The 19942-nt window shown below is 40.1% G+C and overlaps 1 long non-coding RNA gene across 1 annotated transcript in view; it reads right to left on the bottom strand.

The window, feature by feature from the left end:
- The window catches only part of LOC106732604 (uncharacterized), a 332750-nt gene that overhangs the window by 169567 nt on the left and 143241 nt on the right, over positions 1–19942 (bottom strand). The window contains exon 4 of the long non-coding RNA XR_001368840.3: positions 18645–18755. This is a non-coding gene — a long non-coding RNA (uncharacterized LOC106732604). The remainder of the gene's footprint in view (positions 1–18644; positions 18756–19942) is intronic.

Below are 19942 nucleotides of genomic sequence, written 5' to 3' on the forward strand. Positions count from 1 at the left end.
ATGATCACCTAAGGTACGTCTACACTACATGGCTCCATTGATTGCCGCCCTTGTCGACTGCACCATGTCTAGACTGCCGTGCAGTGCCAGATCAGCTGATCGTCGGCACAGCACGGCGACCATTTTTATTTTAATAAAGCGGGGATTATTTAAATCCCGGTTTCTTTGACTATGCCGAGTAAACTATTTTACATGTCTCCATCGAAGGAGCCATGTAGTCTAGACGTACCCCTAGTGTCTTGCAGGAAGCAAAAAAAAAAAAAATGTCCTGCATAGGTAGTTACACATCCAACAAGTTGCTCCATGCAGATATTTCTGAAAGCTTTAAGCCATAATAAGGCTGGACAAAAATGTCTTAGAGTAAATCATCACATAATTTCTGAGGAATATTACTATCAAGCCAATGAAAATGGCTACATCTAGACTGGCCCCAAATTCCGGAAAAGGGATGCAAAGCAGGTAAATCAGCATAGGGAAATCCGCGGGGGATTTAAATATCCCCCGCGGATTTAAATAAACATGTCCGCCGCTTTTTTTCCGGCTTGGGGAAAAGCCGGAAAAAAAGCATCTAGACTTGCGCAATCCTCCGGAATAAAGCCCTTTTCCGGAGGATCTCTTATTCCTACTTGAAATAAGGAATAAGAGATTCTCTGGAAAAGGGCTTTATTCCGGAGTATTGCACCAGTCTAGACGCTTTTTTTCCGGCTTTTCCCCAAGCCGGAAAAAAAGCGGCGGACATGTTTATTTAAATCCGCGGGGGATATTTAAATCCCCCGTGGATTTCCCTATGCTGACTTACCTGCTTTGCATCCCTTTTCCGGAATTTGGGGCCAGTCTAGACGTAGCCAAGGTGTTAGAAGAAAGAACCAGAAGTTCTTTGGAAAATACTACAAATGGACAGATTTTAAAAATAATCCAAATGAACTATGTAGAACAGTGTAAATTAGCGAATAGAATCCATGGATTATACACGTTTTTACAACACCCTGCCCCCCGCCCTCCCGCCATGGGGTATACATGTCCAAGTCTTATACAAGTTGATTTTTACTCCTTGGAGTCCCCCCAAGAGCATCAGTTCCCCTAAGCAGCTCTGCCCACCCCACCCCCCATTAGAACTGGGTCAGCTCCACTGCAGGGGGGCAGGGAGGGCCTGACAAGCTTCCATCACGCCTGCGCTGCGCTCTCCATTCCCCCCACCTGGAGGAGGGTGGGTGGTGCCTGGCTGTGGATGCACAGGTTGGGCCTGGATGCGAGGGCAGCTCTCTCCCCACCACAGGCAGGCCAGTTCGCTGGCAGTGGTATGGCCATCGCCTTGTGTCTGCTTTCTATGCTGGGCAGCTACCTCCTCATCTCAGGGCTGCTGTTCAAGTGCACAGGGCTGCTGCACCAGCCCAAGCAGCAGCACTTCCGCTGCCACCATATCTCCCACTGCGGCATCAAAGACCACCTTTTATAAAGGCGGCAGAAGTCTCTGCGGGTTATATGTGTGTGCAGGTCATCTAATTTTTTTTTTTTTAACACACATCATAGAAAAACCGCGGGTAATACACAAGTGCATGTTATACATAGATGCAGGTTATAATCGCTAATTTACAGTAATTTTCTTCTAGCCTAAAGCAGGTATATGCTAAAGCAGGTATGTGCTCCACTTAGGAAGGAACAATCGGTTCCATACATACAAGATGGGAAGCGACTGTCTAGGAAGGAGCATGGCGAAAAGGGATCTAGGAGTCATAGTGGACCACAAGTTGAATGAGAGTCAACAGTGTGATGCTGTTGCAAAAAAAGCAAATATGATTCTAGGTTGTATCAACAGGTGTGTTGTAAGCAAAACTCGTGAAGTCATTCTGCCGCTCTACTCTGCACTAGTTAGGCCTCAGCTGGAGTACTGTGTCCAGTTCTGGGCACCATATTTCAAGAAAGATGTGGAGAAATTGGAAAGGGTACAGAGAAGAGCGACAAGAATGATTAAAGGTTTAGAGAACATGACCTATGAAGCCAGGCTTCATGAATTGGGCTTGTTTAGTTTGGAAAAAAGAAGATTAAGGGAGGACATGATAGCGATTTTCAAATATCTAAAAGGGTGTCACAAGGAGGAAGGAGAAAATTTGTTCTTCTTGGTTTCTGAGGACAGGACAAGGAGTAATGGGCTTAAAGTGCAGCAGGGGAGGTTTAGATTGGACATTAGGAAAAAATTCCTAACTGTCAGGGTGGTCAAATATTGGAATAAATTGCCAAGGGAGGTGGTGGAATCTCCCTCTCTGGAGATATTTAAGAACAGGTTAGATAGACATCTGTCAGGGATGGTGTAGACGGAGCTTGGTCCTGCCTTGAGGGTGGAGGGCTGGACTCGATGACCTCTTGAGGTCCCTTCCAGTCCTATTATTCTATGATTCTATGATATCTTAATATGCTGCAGTAATGTCGGGATCTTTATGGACTCTTTTTTAGGATCAGGTTTCAACACAGAAGAATGTGAACTGCAGTGAAGAACATAACAAAACATGTTTTTACAAGCAATGAATCAAGTGGAACTTATATCTCTATCATGCTATTATGTAGCATCTCGCGTGTTACAATTTTCCCTCTCCCTCTTGTTTATAAATAATTTTCCATAATTGAAAACAGAAAGGACGATTGTGTAAGCCTATGTAAGAAACAGCGAGAGAATAAGCATAATATTAGGAAGCTCAGGTTGAGTGTCATGCAGTGATCTCTATTCATAGCTTTTAAAGAAGTGTCATCAAGAAAGAGAGGAAAAACTGTAAATCACCTGTTGGAAGAAGATGCGTTGTAAGCAAATAATAGTGCATCAAAAAGTATGTTTTGTTGATAATATATTAATCTAAAACTATTTTTTACCATAGGGATAAATGAACTACTCAGGCCCCTTTGAAGTTGATCTCTGATTGTGAAACACATCAAAAGATTCCAGATCAGTAGAATGCATTATAATTATTCTAATAATTAAAATTCATAAAAATCCAAGGCAATTAATGACTGCTATACTGGATCGAGCTCCAGACACTTACAAAAACCCTCATTAGCTTGGGAATATACTTTTTGTTGTAACAACCACAACAGGCAAATATGCACGCTATTGTTAATTGAGTCTTACTAAGAAGTAGATGGCAATGGTAGCACACAAAATTCAGTTCTTTGCTCGATTCTGAAATGCTTTTGGGGGGATTTTAGGGTACCCAAACTATCATTATTACATGCAGCATACATTTGTTTAACAGATTCTCATGGATTACTAAACAGAAAAAAGGATAGTCCCATATGATTTTTGTACATTTATTGAGCGTTAATTTGTATTGTTCTTGTACTACAATAAGAGTGGGATAACTAATTATATTAAAAAGGCAACAAATGTTCACTTAGTAAAAGGAAATACTTTTCTTACAAAACACATAGTTAACATGAAGAATTCACTAACATGAATTAACAGGTCCAAATAAACCCAAGGCTCATTAGTAGTCTTTACTTCAACCTGCAAACTCATATGAAAATTGCACTGTCTTCATTAGCTCTAACACAAGGTACGAGTGCAACATTTTTCCTAGTGAAGATTAGACCTTGAGAACATAGAGCAGGGATGGTCAAACTGTGTCTCACAGGTCACATGTGTCTCTTTTACTATTAAAATGCTGCTTGAGGAGATTAAATAATGCTCGCCATTATTTCCCCATTCTCCACCTACCAAACTGAGTGGCAGAGCTCAGAACCTCTGCTTTGCAGTGGGTTCATGGGGTAAAGGCTTCTTCCCAGTGGGGAGAGAGGTCCTGGGGCTTCAGCCCATCATGCATACCTTTTGGGGCTCAGGGCCTTTAGCAAGAGCAAGACTGAACCTCCAAGCACCATCACGTGCCTCCTGTAGAGCTAAAGCCCCGGGCCCTAGCAGGTGTACCTCGGCTCTCAAATTTCTGAAGATTATTGTTTGGGACTTGGATAGTTGGTAAATATAGCCACCATGATACAGAGGATGAATATATCAGCTGTTTCCACTGGAGTACGATAACTGTGTCCTAATAAAACAGATCTTTCTTAGTCCTTATGCACAAATAGACAATCAAAGAACAATAGTTTGTTATTCTCCACTTCTAAATGGACTGCTGAACTCAGTTCTGATATCCTGGTCTCTGTAGATGCACAGGGGGGACTGGTGACTCAGCCAAGAGCCTGTGCAGGGAGTTCTGGTCCCTGCAGCTGGGTGATAGCAGGGGGTGAGCCCTGATCTTGGGGGACAGCTGCAGTGGCAGCTGCAGATCTCCAGCTCTGGTTGCAGAGCTTGGAGGCCAGCAGCATGCAGAGAGCTCTGGCCCTGTCCACAGAGCTCAGGAGCAAGCACCACTAGCCAGAGAGCTCCAGACAGGGTGTGCCAGGATGAGCAGGAGCTCTGGCAAGGGGCAACAAGGAAGCACAGGCCATGTTGGGAGGGACCTCCTCTCATCTGGCAAATCCCCTCATTTGGGACGAATGAGGTCCCATGGGTGCCGGACAATGGCAGTCCAACCTGTATATGTTATATCTGTGCTGTTTATAGTTGACAGCATACTATTCTAAATTACATCTGGATATCTAGTATCAGGTTATGCTGCAGTAAACTGGAATGCATCACATACATATGTTACATTGCATTTCAATGTGGACATATTCCCATCTAACTCCTTCCTTTAATTTAGCCAGTAGAAGTAGTGCATATTACCAACAAACTATTTCTAAAATAGCTTGGGGGGGGGAGGGAATCACTGTGAAGCATCCTGTTACCCAACCTCCTGGCTGAGTGCTCAAGTCAAGGAGAAGGGAAAAAAAGAGGATTATCCAGTATCAAAAAAAGAAAACAAATGTATGCACTAACATGAATCTAATGTGTGACATGCCACTTCCCGGAGGTCAGTTTTTGAAACTGAAGTAGTCACTTACCTTGTCATTAATCTCAATCTCTTTTTTTTTTTTTCATATCAAGGATAGTGCACCTTATACCATTCCCTCCCAGCTGATTTTCGGTATCAGGGCTGTCCAGATTAAACATGTTTAGTGCCAACTCAAATAAACCTCTAGTAACTCTTCCACAGACAAGCAAGACCTTAAGCCTCTAACCCGGAGAAGTCACATTTTAAAACAAAACTGCACTGTGCTGTGTAGCCTTTGGGACTCAGAGAGAAAATCCCTTGCAGTTCCTCTGTTTCTTTATGAAAGGGAGGGGATCTTTTTATAGTGTGTGCAAAGGTTTTTTTTATTTTCTGACTGATAGGTTTCATGGGAATGTTTATATAGCAAGCACAATTGGGAAGAAAAATATTGCTCTAAATACAAAAGAAAAAATGGGAGTTAAAGTTCTGGTATGACAGTGCACTGGCCAATCTGTAAGGATGGCTGGTTTCCTGAAAATCAGCACATTGCAGATTTTTCTCTAAGTCATGTGGCTCTGAAATTAGTAACAGATACGTAATTTTAGCCTCTCCTTTCTTTCCTTCTTTTGTTTTTAACCTTGTACAGCCACATGGTGAATTCACACGGTTTCTAAAGCAGATCCCTTTCAGTGATAGATCTTCAGGCACCCTGAAGCTTGTGTTAATGAGAAGCATGGGTTTTAAATCAAGGCATCAAAAGAACAATTTTCTTAGAACATTATCCTGTAAGGGCTCTCAGAAGTAGCTTTCCCTCTGGGTTTAAACAATCTATGCTACAAACAGAATCTCTCCAGTTAGATTTATGATGTGAGAAGAAACACCATTTTGGACAAGCCTTTGGAATGAATATAAGAACAGCCATATTGGGTTAGACTAATGGTCCTTGTAGGCCAGTATCCTGTCTGTGATGGCGGAGGAGTGCCAGATGCTTCAGAGAGAATGAAGAGATCAAGGCAACTTCAAGTACATTTTTGCTGCTAACCAAGCACTCAGTTCAGCCTTGTGTCCAATTTTCATGGCAGACTCCAAGAACATCCATGGTTCAGCTATGGCTAATCCTTAAGTCTAACTTAGAAGCCAAGTAATTCTCTTCTCTACTCCCATTTCCTGTTTAATTTTGGCAGTCCAATGTGGAGGAAGAAGTCTCTATAGAATATGTACAACGTATATTATGTATAGGGCTATCAATTAACCATATCTAACACAAGTGATTAATGCAAAGTAGATTAACTATATTTTACAAGATAATCATGATTAATTACAGTTTTAATCACACCGTTAAACTAACAGAATATCAATTGAAAAGCATTACAAATATTTAAATGTTTTGCCACATTTTAATTATATTGTTTTCAATAAAAATACAGAACGCAAAGTGTACACGATTCAGAGTATAACAGTGCTATGTGAATGCCTGTTCTCACTAGAAGCAGGTAGCTTTATCTTCCATTAATGTAAACAAACTTGTCTGTCTTAGTGACTGGATGAACAAGAAGTAGGACTGAGTGGACTTGTCAGGCTCTTAAGTTTTACACTGCTTTATTTTAGAGTGTAGTTATGTGTCAAAATAATTCTACATTTGTAAGATGCACTTTCAAGATAAAGAGATTGTACTACAACACTATGAATTAAAAATATTATTTTTGTTTATCTTTTTAATAGTGCAAGTATTTGTAATAGAAGATAATAAAATGAGCCCTGTAGACTTTTTATTTGTATTGTAACTGGAGTCAAGATATTTGACGATATACAAAAACATCCAAAATATATATTATACATTTAAATTAGCATTCTCTTAGACTATCTCTACACAGAAACATTATTTTGGAAGAACGTCAGTTATTCCAAAATAACATAGTGCACATCTACGCAGAAAGCCCGTTATTTTGAAATAAATTCAAAATAACGGGCTTCTTACGCTGACTCCTGTAACCCTTATTTATGAGGAGTAAGGAAAGTAGGGGAAAGAGTGCTCTATTTCAAAATAACTATTGTGTAGACATTGCCAAAAGTCAAAATAAGCTATTTCGACTTAAGCTACACAGTTAGTGTTGCTCGAGTTGCATATCATATTTTGATTTTAACCCTGCTATGTAGATATGCCCTTACTGTTTAACAGTGCAAACTGGGATTAATCATGACTTTTTAAAAATCTCATTATTGTGACTTTTTTAGTTGTTTGCCAGTCCTAATTACATACTATTGTCCTGAACACTTAAAACTCCCCCAGTTCTGCAAGGGACTTTCCTGCTCTTTAAGGGGGCATTTGGTTGAATAGCGCTACATTCCTTAAAAGAGAAACTCCCCAAAGGCTGTAGCAATTTTAAGGGGCCAAGATTGTAAATGAGCTGAGAAAAGTAACAAAAAATACTATCGTTTACAAAAAATTTGGGCTGGCTCTCAATGGAATAACCATCCCCTAGTTTATCAGACATGAAGGGATCAAACTTGGAATGGGTGAAGCAATGAGGATAAAATAAGAATCAGTCTCAGCATTCACCCAATCTCTCTTTTTGAGGTTTGAAAAGTATAGTGGCTTGACTAGTTGGTTAATTTAATTTTTATGCCTGTGGTGAGCTAACATAAAAAGATTATTTCTGTCCCAGCCAGAAATGGGAAACACTGCACATCCCATTTGAAAGACTGTTCCAACCTGCAATTTCCCATTGCAGGGACAAACACAAAAATGAGACAGTTGTGTCATAGATGGCCATTGTACCACTCTAATTACTTAGCGGCAAGGCCATTTAAGTTCTATACAAAGGGTTCAGACAACTCCAACATTTGAAAGAAAGAAAGAAAGAAATATGGAGGAGAGCCCAAAGTTGTTATACTTTCCAGCAACAATTTTTTGTAACACCAGTAATTACAAATACTGCACTTCTACTTCTCCTTCGGTGTATCTAGACTACAGGATTTTGTCGACAACAGTGGACTTTGTCGACAAAACTATACCTGCATCTACACTGCTGCTGAGTTCTGTTGATATAACGTCAATGGAACTCAGCAGTTTTGTCGATGGCTGTAAACCTCATTTTACGAGGAATAACACCTTTTGTCAACAGAGTTCTGTCGACAGAAGGCGTTATTGCATCTACACTGTCCTTTGCATCTACACTGTCATGTCGATAAAGCAGCTTGCTTTGTCAACAGAACTGGATGTAGTCTAGATGCTCTTTGTCAACAGAAGCTTTGTCAACAATATCTGTCGACAAAACTTCTGTCGACAAAAGCCTGTAGTCTAGATGTACCACTAATGTCCAAAGAAATTTGTGTTTAAAACTTGACTTTTTCCTCCCCAGTCATCTATAAAGCTGGTGGGACTGATTCTCAGGTGATGTAAATTATCATAGCTCTGTTAAAGTCAGTGCAACTATGCCTGTTCATACCACATGAGAATTTCGCTCACAGTGTTAGCATTCACTGAGGCTCTAGAACAGACTAATGGTGCTCAAGCAATCCCATCAGACTTTTTTAGAGTGCTTCAGTGCTTTTAGGGTTTAAGTGTCATGATAACCAATAGGAAGAGATTCCAAAAATCTTGCCTCTGCCCCCTTAATATCTACAAAAGCCAAAGCTTTTTGTGTCTCATTTCTGTAGCTATTCTATATTCCAGTCTATGCGTTGGGTCTCTACATCCAATAGCCATTGGACAAGCATCTCCTATTCCAGTGTATTACCATAAGCTAACTAGAAAAGAGTTTTATGTATTTTAAGTACTAATTAATTGTATTATTTATTCCATGTCATTACTACCTAAGGGGCCAATCCAACACATGCTAAAGTCTATGGAAGGATTCCCATTGACTTCAGTGCACATTCAGGCTCTAGTGCCAAAAAATATGAATCACTCTAATAACTCCAATCTATCCATATCAGTAGGAGATGATGAATGTGACAAGACAATATCTGTACATAGGCATTTATTAGTACAACTATGAAACCAGCAGCAACTCATATGAACATATGTTCATTTTCTTCCAAATCCAGGCTAATCTCAGAAGATCTCATTTTTCTATACTCACCTTTGACTGTGCTCACAGAAGTATAAGTATTTCTCATTCAGAACCAGCATGTGCAAATCTTTATCTCTGACTCACTTAAAGAGGCCTCACAGTTCAGTTCTGCAAGTGTCAGAACCAGAAACAGAGCACAGGTCTTCAAAGTCTCATTGATTATTGTCCAACAGAAGGACAATAATCACACGTTTAATATTTATTTTTCTGCTATTGAAGTAACACTGAAAAAATGTGCACAAATATCACTGCATATTTATTTTTTCTATTCCTTGACCTGACTTGTGATTTACCATTGGAAAACTCAGTAAAATTAAATACAAAAAATAAGATATAATGGGGTATGATCAGCCCACAAAAAACTCTGTTTAAGGTATTTTTAATATTGCATGAACTGAATTGATAACTGTTTTCCCCCCATTCCCTCATCTCTTCCCTTTTTTTCAGGCTAATCTTCTCAAGTACTTTGGGGACTGCCAATTTGGAACATCCCTCTGACCTTGACAATTGGCAGCAGTGATCAATTGCTCACAAAATCCTTCATGTCAGCTAGAAACGAGTTGTGCTTCTTAACCAAGTCAATCTGTTAAATAGTTTAAGATATAAATCCATGCAAAACATTTGAAAAACAAACCTATTTAATGAAGTCTTGTTTTATGATCCTTTAAACAAAAGATGAAACAGAAATTCCTCATCCTTATCCTCATGAACTGTTCACAGGTATTATGGTACATTTTTTGTAGAGAACGGTGAAGATGGCTCATTTTCTGGTGAAATTTACCAAATGCTCAGCATTGCCCAACTCAACGGTACAGATTGAAAATCTCTTAACCAGGATTCTCTGGTCCAGCACCATCCATGGTCCAGCAGGGATGTTGCAGGACCAGAGTGTCACAGTGGAAGGCCAGTGGCAAGGATCCAAGCAGAGTCAGCAGGGCAGTGGGCTGCCCACAGTGAGCTGATGGCAGGGCCACCCAGCATGTGGTAGCAGGGCTACTCAGCAGCATTGGCTCACCTGGCACATGGTGAGAGCCACGGTAGCTTGGTGCGGTAGGGAGCTGCGGTGTGTGGCTGTCCAGGGCAGTGCGCATGGCTGTCCTGCAGATCCTGGAGCCACAGCAGCAATGGCTGCCTAGCAGAGTCATCAGAGCAGAGAGGCCAGCAGGAGGTAGGGAGTCAGGCCAGGAGGGACGGTAGCAGGGGTCCAAAATGACTTCCCCTGGTCTGGCAAAAGTCCTCCCAGTCAGGTCCTGAGCATGCCAGGCCAGGGAGGTCCAAACTGTATATCTAGGAGCATAGAAGCTGCCAAATTTTTCAGGCAATTTAAGCAGTTTGTCAGACCTAAACCTAATTTATAAACTCAGAATCAGATGCTACTGTCCCCAATTCATATGTCCAAACAATAATCTGCAATCTGGCAGATTCTTCCAAATCCCAGTCTCACAATCTGCCCAAATTACACTGCAGTTTTGAACACACAAAACAGAGGCTTGTTTAGAAGCCCAAGTGCCTGATATTAGTGTGACGGACGGGTCTGGGCACAGCTGAGGATGTCCACTCAGGACTAATTGCTCAAACTCGGGGCTCTTTACAGCCCCAGACCAGGGACCTTCCCAAACAGGACACAAACCAGCTACATCGATCGCTTCAGCTGACATTCTGTCCAGCCAGAAGCCTCACGAGCAAAACCTCTCTGATACCCCAGCTCTTCCTGTGCCCCAATCAGTCCCGGGCCTAACACACAGGTAAGGGGTTATAGAACCCACTCTCACCTACCCCAAATGGGTTCTTCCGGTCCCGAAAAACCAGCCACAGTTCCAAGGTCAATTTACACTCTGGATCTTACCCACAAGATCATGCTGAGCCAATCCTTTAGAATCTAAAATCAAAAGGTTTATTACTAAAAGAAAGAAAAGTATGAGAGTAAGGTTGTTAAAGAAAATACATTACATGCATCAAATCACCCAGTTCTCGATACAGGCTCTTAGCAGAGATGTTATAAACTGCTATCTTAAAAGTCTCTGGTGTACATCCTATGTCAGGATGGGTCCACGGTTCTTCCCGGCTCATTGTTCCCTGCAAGGCTGCATCTGGGATCAGGAGCTGAACTCAAGACAAGATGGAGGGTGCCACATAGTACTTAAATACCTCTCCTGGCATCTTCCATGCTGTAGCAGGTCACATGGTCAGTGGCCTATTCTTGTGTCCCAAGCCAGCAATCATTATTCTGGCTGGTCTGCAGGCATCCAGATTCATCCCCCAGGTGTGTCTTTGGCATTTAGAGATCTATTGTCACTGGAGCCTCGCTCATCAGCATAGCCATTGAACAAACATTCCTGGCACATTGCTCTGCCTCAGACAGAGAATTTTCCAGCATCAACACAGAGTACATATTTATAACGCCACATACAGATATTATATAAGTACATGAATAGCATATACAGAATCAGTAGAACACAAGCTTTCATGTGACACCTCACATGGCTCCCTTTGTATAGACTTTTGGGGCACACACACACACCCCATGGGTGCAGCAATGACCTTTAAAATCCAATAACGTGACAATTAGATATATCATTGGGGCAGGACCAAAAACCATTGTTATTATAGAAAATGTGACCATTACTATGTATGTACACTGACTAATCTGATGCCACTAAACTAAGGAACCAGGCTTTCTAAATTATGCTTAGAAAGCAGGGGGAATCTGTAAATTCCTAGGAACTAATTCTGATCTTATTCTCAAAGGTGCATCCAGATATCTTTTAAGCAGGTCTGGGTGGTTTTAATAGATTAGCTTTTTCTCATTTTCTTCCTCATTTGTCTTCAGCAAGTTGATTTATATTTCCTGGAGTAAGAAAGTATAATTCATTAAAATGAGAGGCTACCAACATATTGGAACTAAGGTGCAGAGCTATGCACCATTCAAAGCAATGTTAATTTACTTTCCCCTGTAGACATGCTCCAAACAAACTACCAGTACATCATTGAAAAGAAAATCCATAAAAGCTATATTACAGACCACAAGAAAGCAGGTAGAACAGAATTTTGGCAGAATCAGCTCAACATGGAAACTCATACTCTTCCTAATTATTTCAGTTTTAAAACATGCTTTGTCAAAGAATAAAGATCAAGAATTTCTTGGTCCAGTTTACTTATTAAGATTTTCTACTCCATGCTACGTCTCCAGGCACTATTATAATATACTATAAATATTGTACGAAACCTTTGCATCTTTAATCTGTCCCAAAAAGCAAACAGATCTAGTTACCGCTCCCCTCACTTTGAACAAACAAAATAAAATAGCAATTTTCAAAGCTTAAATGTGGACGCTAATTCTAATCTTTTTAGAAAAAGAAAAGTCATTCTAGACACTATCAAGTGGTATGAAATGAGAAAGAATAAGGAAGCAATGAAGGTGGGAGTGTGATAGAAAAGAGAAAAAAGACTTGAAAGAATCAGTAGGCAAATGCTCACTGAAGTCAATGGCGGTCTTCAGTAGACTTTAGATCATGCCCAAATGAGGATCCATTTTCTTATGCTGAGCACCTACCGTAAAATCTGATCACCAAAGAAATATATACTGCATGAGGCTGCCTGGCAACATTTTCTAGAAGAAGAAGAACAAGTCCAGATTGCCTCTCCCTGGATTCAATTGAACTCCCACTAAAATCAATGGAAGCTGAATCAGGACCCTAGCAAGCTTGTTTTTTCTAATTTTTTAAAATTTTATGATGTGATAATGTGATGCTTTCTCGTGGCTTCCAGAGCCGTAAATTACTGTGTTACCTGCCTGCCTCTTTGAAAGAGATTTGTTATTGCTAAACTGTGTGTCAGCTCCCAGACACACTCATCTGTTGCACAGCCCAACAACTCTTTGCCATGACTGGCAGGAAAGTCTGGGTGTCTCCAGTTCCCAGCCGCCCTGGCAGAATATCCCTCTGCAGTACTCTGCCTGTCACTGGACACCTCTAGGAATTACCAAATCCACGGTCTCCAAAGGGAGAGAATACAAATCAGCCTGCTGGCTCAGCTGAGGATGAACACCACACGTGAATCATGCAGCACTGAAATAAATATATAATGAGAAACTTTATTAATAAAGAACAGAGATTTAAGTGATACTAGAAACAGAAAGTGGATATGAAAATGCACTCATGCTTTCTAGTGACTAAAACTTAACAAGATATAATCCTTGACTAAAATAGCTCTCTTGCCTAAAACAGCCTTTCAGCATCACTCTGCCATATGGTAGGGGATCCACCCTTCAAAGAGATAGAAAATGCTGAATTCTTTGTCCCCTACATGAAGAACAACAAAAAGGCTTCTCTCCTCCTTTTTCTTCTACAGGTTGAACCTCTCTGGTCTTGGACTCTCTGATGTAGCAACATCTGTGATCCAACAGGACCACAGATGTTGTCAGAACAGAGAACCCCATCAGCTGTGAAAGTGGCCGCCTGGAAGTCAGGGACCTGGGGGACCAGTGTCCCGGAATCCAGCTGGGGGGTGGTGAGAGGAGCAAGTCCTATGGCCAGGGGGCCAGCAGCCTGGAGTCAGGCCAGGAGCAGAGCTAATTTGGTGGCCAGAAGGCCAGCGGCCCAACCTAAACCTCAGCTAGGGGGCTAAGAGTGCAGCCAGTATAACGGTCAGGGGACTTGCAATCTGGATCCTAGCTGGTAGCCTAAGAGCAGAGCCAGTCTGATAGCCAGGGGGTGGCAGCCCAGAACTGGTGGCCAGGAGCCTGCACAGGGGACTGGGAGCAGAGCGGATCCAGCAGCTCTGTGGCAGGGAGCTCCGCCAGGACCAGCAGAAGAGACCAGTGGCTGGGGCCAACAGCAGGGTCAGCAGCCATATGGGAAGCCTAGCTGGGAAGCTGGCAGCTCCTGGGGAGAGCCCAGCAGCATAGGGGCTGGAACTGACCTCCCCTACTCTGGCAAACTCCCTTGTGCCGGACAAGAGAGTTCCAATCTGTAGTCCAGCAGTAAATCTTTGAAACACATTTTTTGAAGTGCACGCTCAGATAAAGTTATCTTCCCCCGCTGTTTGAAAAAAGAAGACAGCACAGTGTCATCTCACTGAGGCACAATTTGTTTTCCTGTTGATTCAGATGTAAAGGTAAATGCCATTGTTTATGGCTTAGGCAGTCAAGTATATCAATATTCTTTTGTTTAGAACAAACTTGTTTATCAACTCTGCCTCCAAAACATTTAAGGAATCTATTTCTAGCACACATAGGCTATGTCTACATTGCATTCCTTTTCCAAGAGAGGAATACAAATGCAGACAAGCGAAATTGCAAATGAAGCGCGGATTTTCATTTCCCACGCTTCATTTGCATAATTGCGGACCGCCGCTTTTCCGAAATAGCGTCTTTAGAGAAAACAAACACGGTCCCCATGGGGTTATTCCATGAGGAGTAAGGGTTATTTTCTCTAACCAATCCCATGGGGTCCACATTTGTTTTCTTGAAAGACACTATTTTGGAAAAGTGGCAGTCCATGATTATGCAAAAGAAGCACTGGAAATTCAAATCCGTGCTTAATTTGCAATTTCGCTTATCTGCATTTGCATTCCTCTCTTGGAAGAGAAATGCAATGTAGACATATCAATACATAACTCTTCACATATTATTCATACATGTTGTGCAATATCAATTGCCAATGTATCATCAGCTTTCAATTGACACTTCATATGACACTCTGTAGATAAATGCTCTGACAGCAATGTGTTAGGAGTTAGAATGGTGGGCCCTCTGCCAGTTGGCATCAAAAAGCTTTTAGGGTCACAGATAACAAAAACAATTTCCACGCTGAGATTGAATGGGAGAGCTTCTTTCCACTGTCCCTGCAAAATTCTGTTCTATAAAATGAGATCTGTAACATATTTTAAAGATAGGATGACACCGATTCATCCTCATCTAGTCCAGGATACAGTTTGACAGGGGTTAATAAGGTAATATGTTGCCCTGGTCTATGTGTGGACTGGTAGGCTCAAAGGATGGTAACAGTGTCTTCAGATTACAGGCTAAAAGTCTAACAATGTGCATTCAGACTGGTGTCTGTTCAATACTTTGTTTGGGTTAGAGATAGTTTGGGCAAATGTGAAGTGCCAGATTCAGTTCCAATTTAATCTTACAGCGAAATTACAAGTTCCTTATTTCAGTCTGTCCTGGATAATGGCAAAGATGATAGCATATAATCACTGGTACCACTGACTAGAGAAATGTATTACTGAGTGAAAAGGTGATGGGTTCACAATATAAATGGTCTGGTGAAATTTCCCCAGTATGATGTCTATGGAGGAAAGTTTCCAAATCACAGGAGAGCTGACAGAAATCCAACAGCACCTAAATATAACAATTTATTTATCCTAGCATCAAACATTTTACTGCTCTATAAGGGCATGTCTACACAGCATCTACACAGCAAACCCGCTAATTCAAAATAAATTCAAAATAACAGGCTTCTTATTCTGACTTGTGTAAACCTCATTCTATGAGGAGCAAGGGAAGTCATAGGAAGAATGCTCTATTTTGAAATAAGTGCTGTATAGCCATGCCTAAAGTCAAAATAAGCTATTTTGACATAAACTACACAACTGACGTAACAAGTTATATAGCTGATTTCAAGCTCAGCCCTGTTGTGTAGACATGCCCTAAATGAGCAGTTTACTCCTGGTAGAGGAAATTCATACATTGCTTCCTGGAGATTAAATCAATTATTTTGGGGGTGTAATGCTTCATATATTGTCTTCATAATCCATGACAAGAAGATAGAAGATTAGAACTTTATTGCTGGTTGTATGATTCATTTCCTATCTGACTGTGAGCAAACCACCTGTCTGCTCTCTGCCTCTGTTACCTCATCTGTAAAATAAAGATAATGGTTAATATCTTTCAGTTCTGGAAAGAAATAAACTTTTCATAACTGCATGTTTGACGGTGGCTCCATATTTAGGTACCTAAATAATGGGCCTGGTTTGTAAAAGGGCGATACTCTAAGCTCCCACTGACTTCAGATCTACTAGACATCAGACATTACAGGTTGGAACTTCACTGGGAGCTTATTCTAGAATCTAGAAATCTAGTCAGTCAAGTGCCTAAATATGGGTTAAGGAGTCCATCTTTAGGCATCTAGCTTTGAAAAGTTGTAGTCAAAAACCTACCTGACAGGGTTATTGTGGGGCTTTCTTCATGTTTTAGAATAAATCTGAGGAACACAGCATAATGTAATATTAAGTGTAAAGTATTATAAATGTTTTGGAGAAAACATGTTCTGTGGTCAGTATTTTTACTGTTATTAAAGTAAAAGCTACCATGATCACTATATGGTTAATTAATATATAATTTTGGACCGCAAGTATCCAAAGTCATGCTCTGATTGCACAGCTGGACCTTTCCAGTGGTATCAGAACCCTTCACCAGTTCCCAATGATATATGTCTGAACCAATTAAGAAGATAAAAACAAGAAAAACCCTACAAAATTTGAGAAAACGGGTTTTAAAACCTCATTTAATAAAGGGAAACATCTAAAGCAATTATTTTAGAATCAAGATTCTATTAACCCAAATATGTCTCCTTTGTTGTCAGAAAAATACTGAGCCTTTTTTCATGCAGAAATTTTTGCAGACATTTTTTTGGAAAAATAACAGCTGCCAGAAATGACAACTTGGATCAATTTCACTTCACTTTGGATCTTTTGCAAAGTATCTTTTCTTGAGTGCTATCATTTACTCTTACAATTTCTTCTTTTTCACTTTAATTTCTTTTTCTGGTTAACTTTTGTAAATAAAATGTATGCCTGTTAAATAAATAATTGTTCAAAGGTGATATTAAGGGCACCAGAACTAGGTTAGAAATAATATGTTCTATTGAGAGCGTATTTTCACAAACCTACCACATTCAAAATCATCTGCATATTTTGCCATTAAAATTTTAATGAAATGTTATGTAATGAAATGTTATGTAATCCTTTCTGGTTTGATTGCTATAGATTTCATTAATAAATACAATAATTGTAAAATACAAGAAATTATGGTGGTCAGCTTTCTAAAAATAACTCTCAGTCACTGTTACAGAAGAATCAGCACCTCTATCACCTTTATGGTCTACACAGCAACTTATTCTTATTTCAACAGCAGTCCTACTTGTCCTCCTTTAAATTGTTTTGTTAATTTTGATACTATTCTCCCGGTTATGGTCTCTTTTTTGGTCAGCAAGTAGTAATACAGGATAGAGAAGTAAAGATCACAGCAAAAATGGTAGAAGGATGAACTTGGAAGTCAGGATTAGTTGTTGGAGCATGAAAACTTGTAGAGGTTATAGAACACTGGCTATAAATGTCTGAATTCTTAGCTGAACTACTTGACTGCATTACCCGGTAAAACTGGGATGGCAATCCTTGAGAACAACAAGCCAAAAGATATTTCTGGTACTTCAAGGTTTGGATAGAATTGCCTCTATTATTTCATTAATGGCAGACTTTGTCCAGTATTTGAATTGGAAACATAAGAAATGGCAGAGAAAATGAAAAATCATATGTGTGTGCTATATTAATGCATTTATATCTCAAAGGAGTTTTGTTTTAATTAGAGATGAAGGTTATTTGGGAATCAAGGGAGTAAATCCTTTCCACTACCTAAACTGACTTACATAAATGTTGAAAAGGGTACAGAGGTTGCATCTTGGAAAAAGGAGAATAAATGAAATATTAAAATACAGCAGCAAGTTACAGAACAAGTAAAATCATATGTTTACCTAAGAAACTTGATCAGAGCCAATGATTCCATCAAAGATGAGGTTAGAAGGAGATGTGCTTTAGTTACAAGAGATTCACAGAAACTGATGAAATTATGGCTTGATAAAAAAATTAGCACTAAAGTTATCACCTGCCTGTATCACCTATATGGAGATCATTAATTCCTTGAGAACAGACTGGTTGTGGCCCAGTCAGCACATAGCTATGGCCCATATGACATCTTCAGGGACATATAGGTTATATATATTGTGCAGATGTTGCTCATATATTAGAAAGTTGCATATGCTTCCCACAATGGTAAATAGGTCAAGAATCACTGCTTAAGACCATGGATGAAATACCATTGGAAAGCTACACATCATTGTGGGCATGTCTACACAGCAGGGCTAAAGCCAAAATAAACTACACAACATGAACTACGTCAATTGCATAGCTTAAGTCAAAATAGCTTATTTCAGCTGTTGGTGCTGTCTTCACAGCAGGAAGTCCGAAAGAGAGCACTCTTCCTCAGACTTCCTTTACTCTTCATAAAATGAGGATTACAGGAGTCGGAGTAAGAAGTCCTCCAGCTCGACATTATTTCAACATTATATCAAAATAACAGCTTGTAGTGTAGATGCGGACTATGTTATTTCTGTTATTCCAAAATAATACTGCTGTGTAAACATAGCCTGTGTGTCTGGTGATTTATAAGCACCATAGATTGGCAGAAAAGAAGACAGACAACATTCAGCCCTCAACTACCTAGGCAGAGTTTGAGTCCGATCACTCCCACAAACTATAAAATAGGAATTCCCAGATTATATTATAAAACCACTAGAAGTGTTCAAGTTAAAATTAGAAAGCTTGATAATAAGAGCAAATAAATCCCTCTCCTATTTAGTCAAAGAAATAGATAGTGGTCATCCCCATGAACTTGTTCTCAAGCCCAGAAATTAAAATGATTTCTCTTTACCTTTTGAGAGAATCCAATGAATGAGAGCTTCATTTGTGGTACACCAAAACATTCCCCATTTCAGAAGTCCTCCCGTTGATATACTCCAGAGTCTCAGACTTCATCAACCATCTGATGGTTTAGTTGAAAAATAAAAAAGTAACAAATAATCATTCCAAATAATTTCTCAAGGATGTCAACAACCAAAAAAGGAAAAGGTCTAAATAATAAATAAAATATTAGGGATTATTAAATACACTGATATTTTCATTCTGATCTTCAATGACATTTTTCAATAATGTGAAGCAATTTGTCATTATAATTGTTCATGTAACCTATTATCTAGAAAACACCCAGCTCCATCTTTACTAAATTTAAAAATGGGCTGATAAAATGCTTCCTTTAAGCACTGCTGAAAGGGTAGAATTAATATTCTGCTGCATTATTTGTGTGAAGAGAGAATGCCTACCAGGCAACATTTAACACTCCTCCACAGCACATCAGCACTGATGTATGATTAGTGTGAGCAAATGTAAATTAGGCTCATTTACTTTAAAGATTTATATTTTTAATATTCCTCTTATTTATCCTTTGGTTGAGAGGGGTTCAGTGGAAAAATTCAGAGATACCATGCAGACTTTTCTCTAGAGATGCAAAACTGAGCATGTCAAAAGGTGACAGGTATTCCCAGTCAGCATCTGATGCCTAACTGAGAAATATTTTAGCTGTTTGCATACTACACAAAGTTTCTCTTTAACTCAATAAACTAATAGGCCTCCCCAAAGGGGTTACTTCTCCTATTAGAAACATACAGCATACAAATGTTTCTGATTTCTGAGGGATGAATGAATATCTTTATGCATTGGGACTATACATAAGTTCTAATAAGGTATGTCTACACAGCAAAATTATTTCAAAATAATTTTACCAGCATCTACACAGCCAAACCGTTATTTTGAAATTAAATCGAAATAGCGGAGGGCTTATTTTGAAATTGGTAAACCTCATTCCATGAGGAATAGTGCCAATTTTGAAATTACTATTTCAAAATAAGCGCTGTGTAGATGCTTATTTCAAAATAGGGGGCCTCCAGCCCTTCCTAGGGTGCCTCTTCCCCCTCCCCGGAGCCCTTAAAGGGATAGACTTGGCCACAGTACCTGTGCCACCTCCAAGCCTTCCAGCCCAGAGCCAGCAGTTGCTGCCCCTGAGCCAGTGACCCCAGCATGAGCCAGGCAGCCAGTGCCAGCCAGCTCGCCACTGCTCCCCAGGAGCAGTCTGCCAGCTCCCAGGAGCCTGCCAGGGGCCAGAAAAGGCAGGTG

This window comes from Pelodiscus sinensis, chromosome 5 (genome assembly GCF_049634645.1).
Source record: "Pelodiscus sinensis isolate JC-2024 chromosome 5, ASM4963464v1, whole genome shotgun sequence".
NCBI classification, from domain to species: domain Eukaryota; kingdom Metazoa; phylum Chordata; order Testudines; family Trionychidae; genus Pelodiscus; species Pelodiscus sinensis.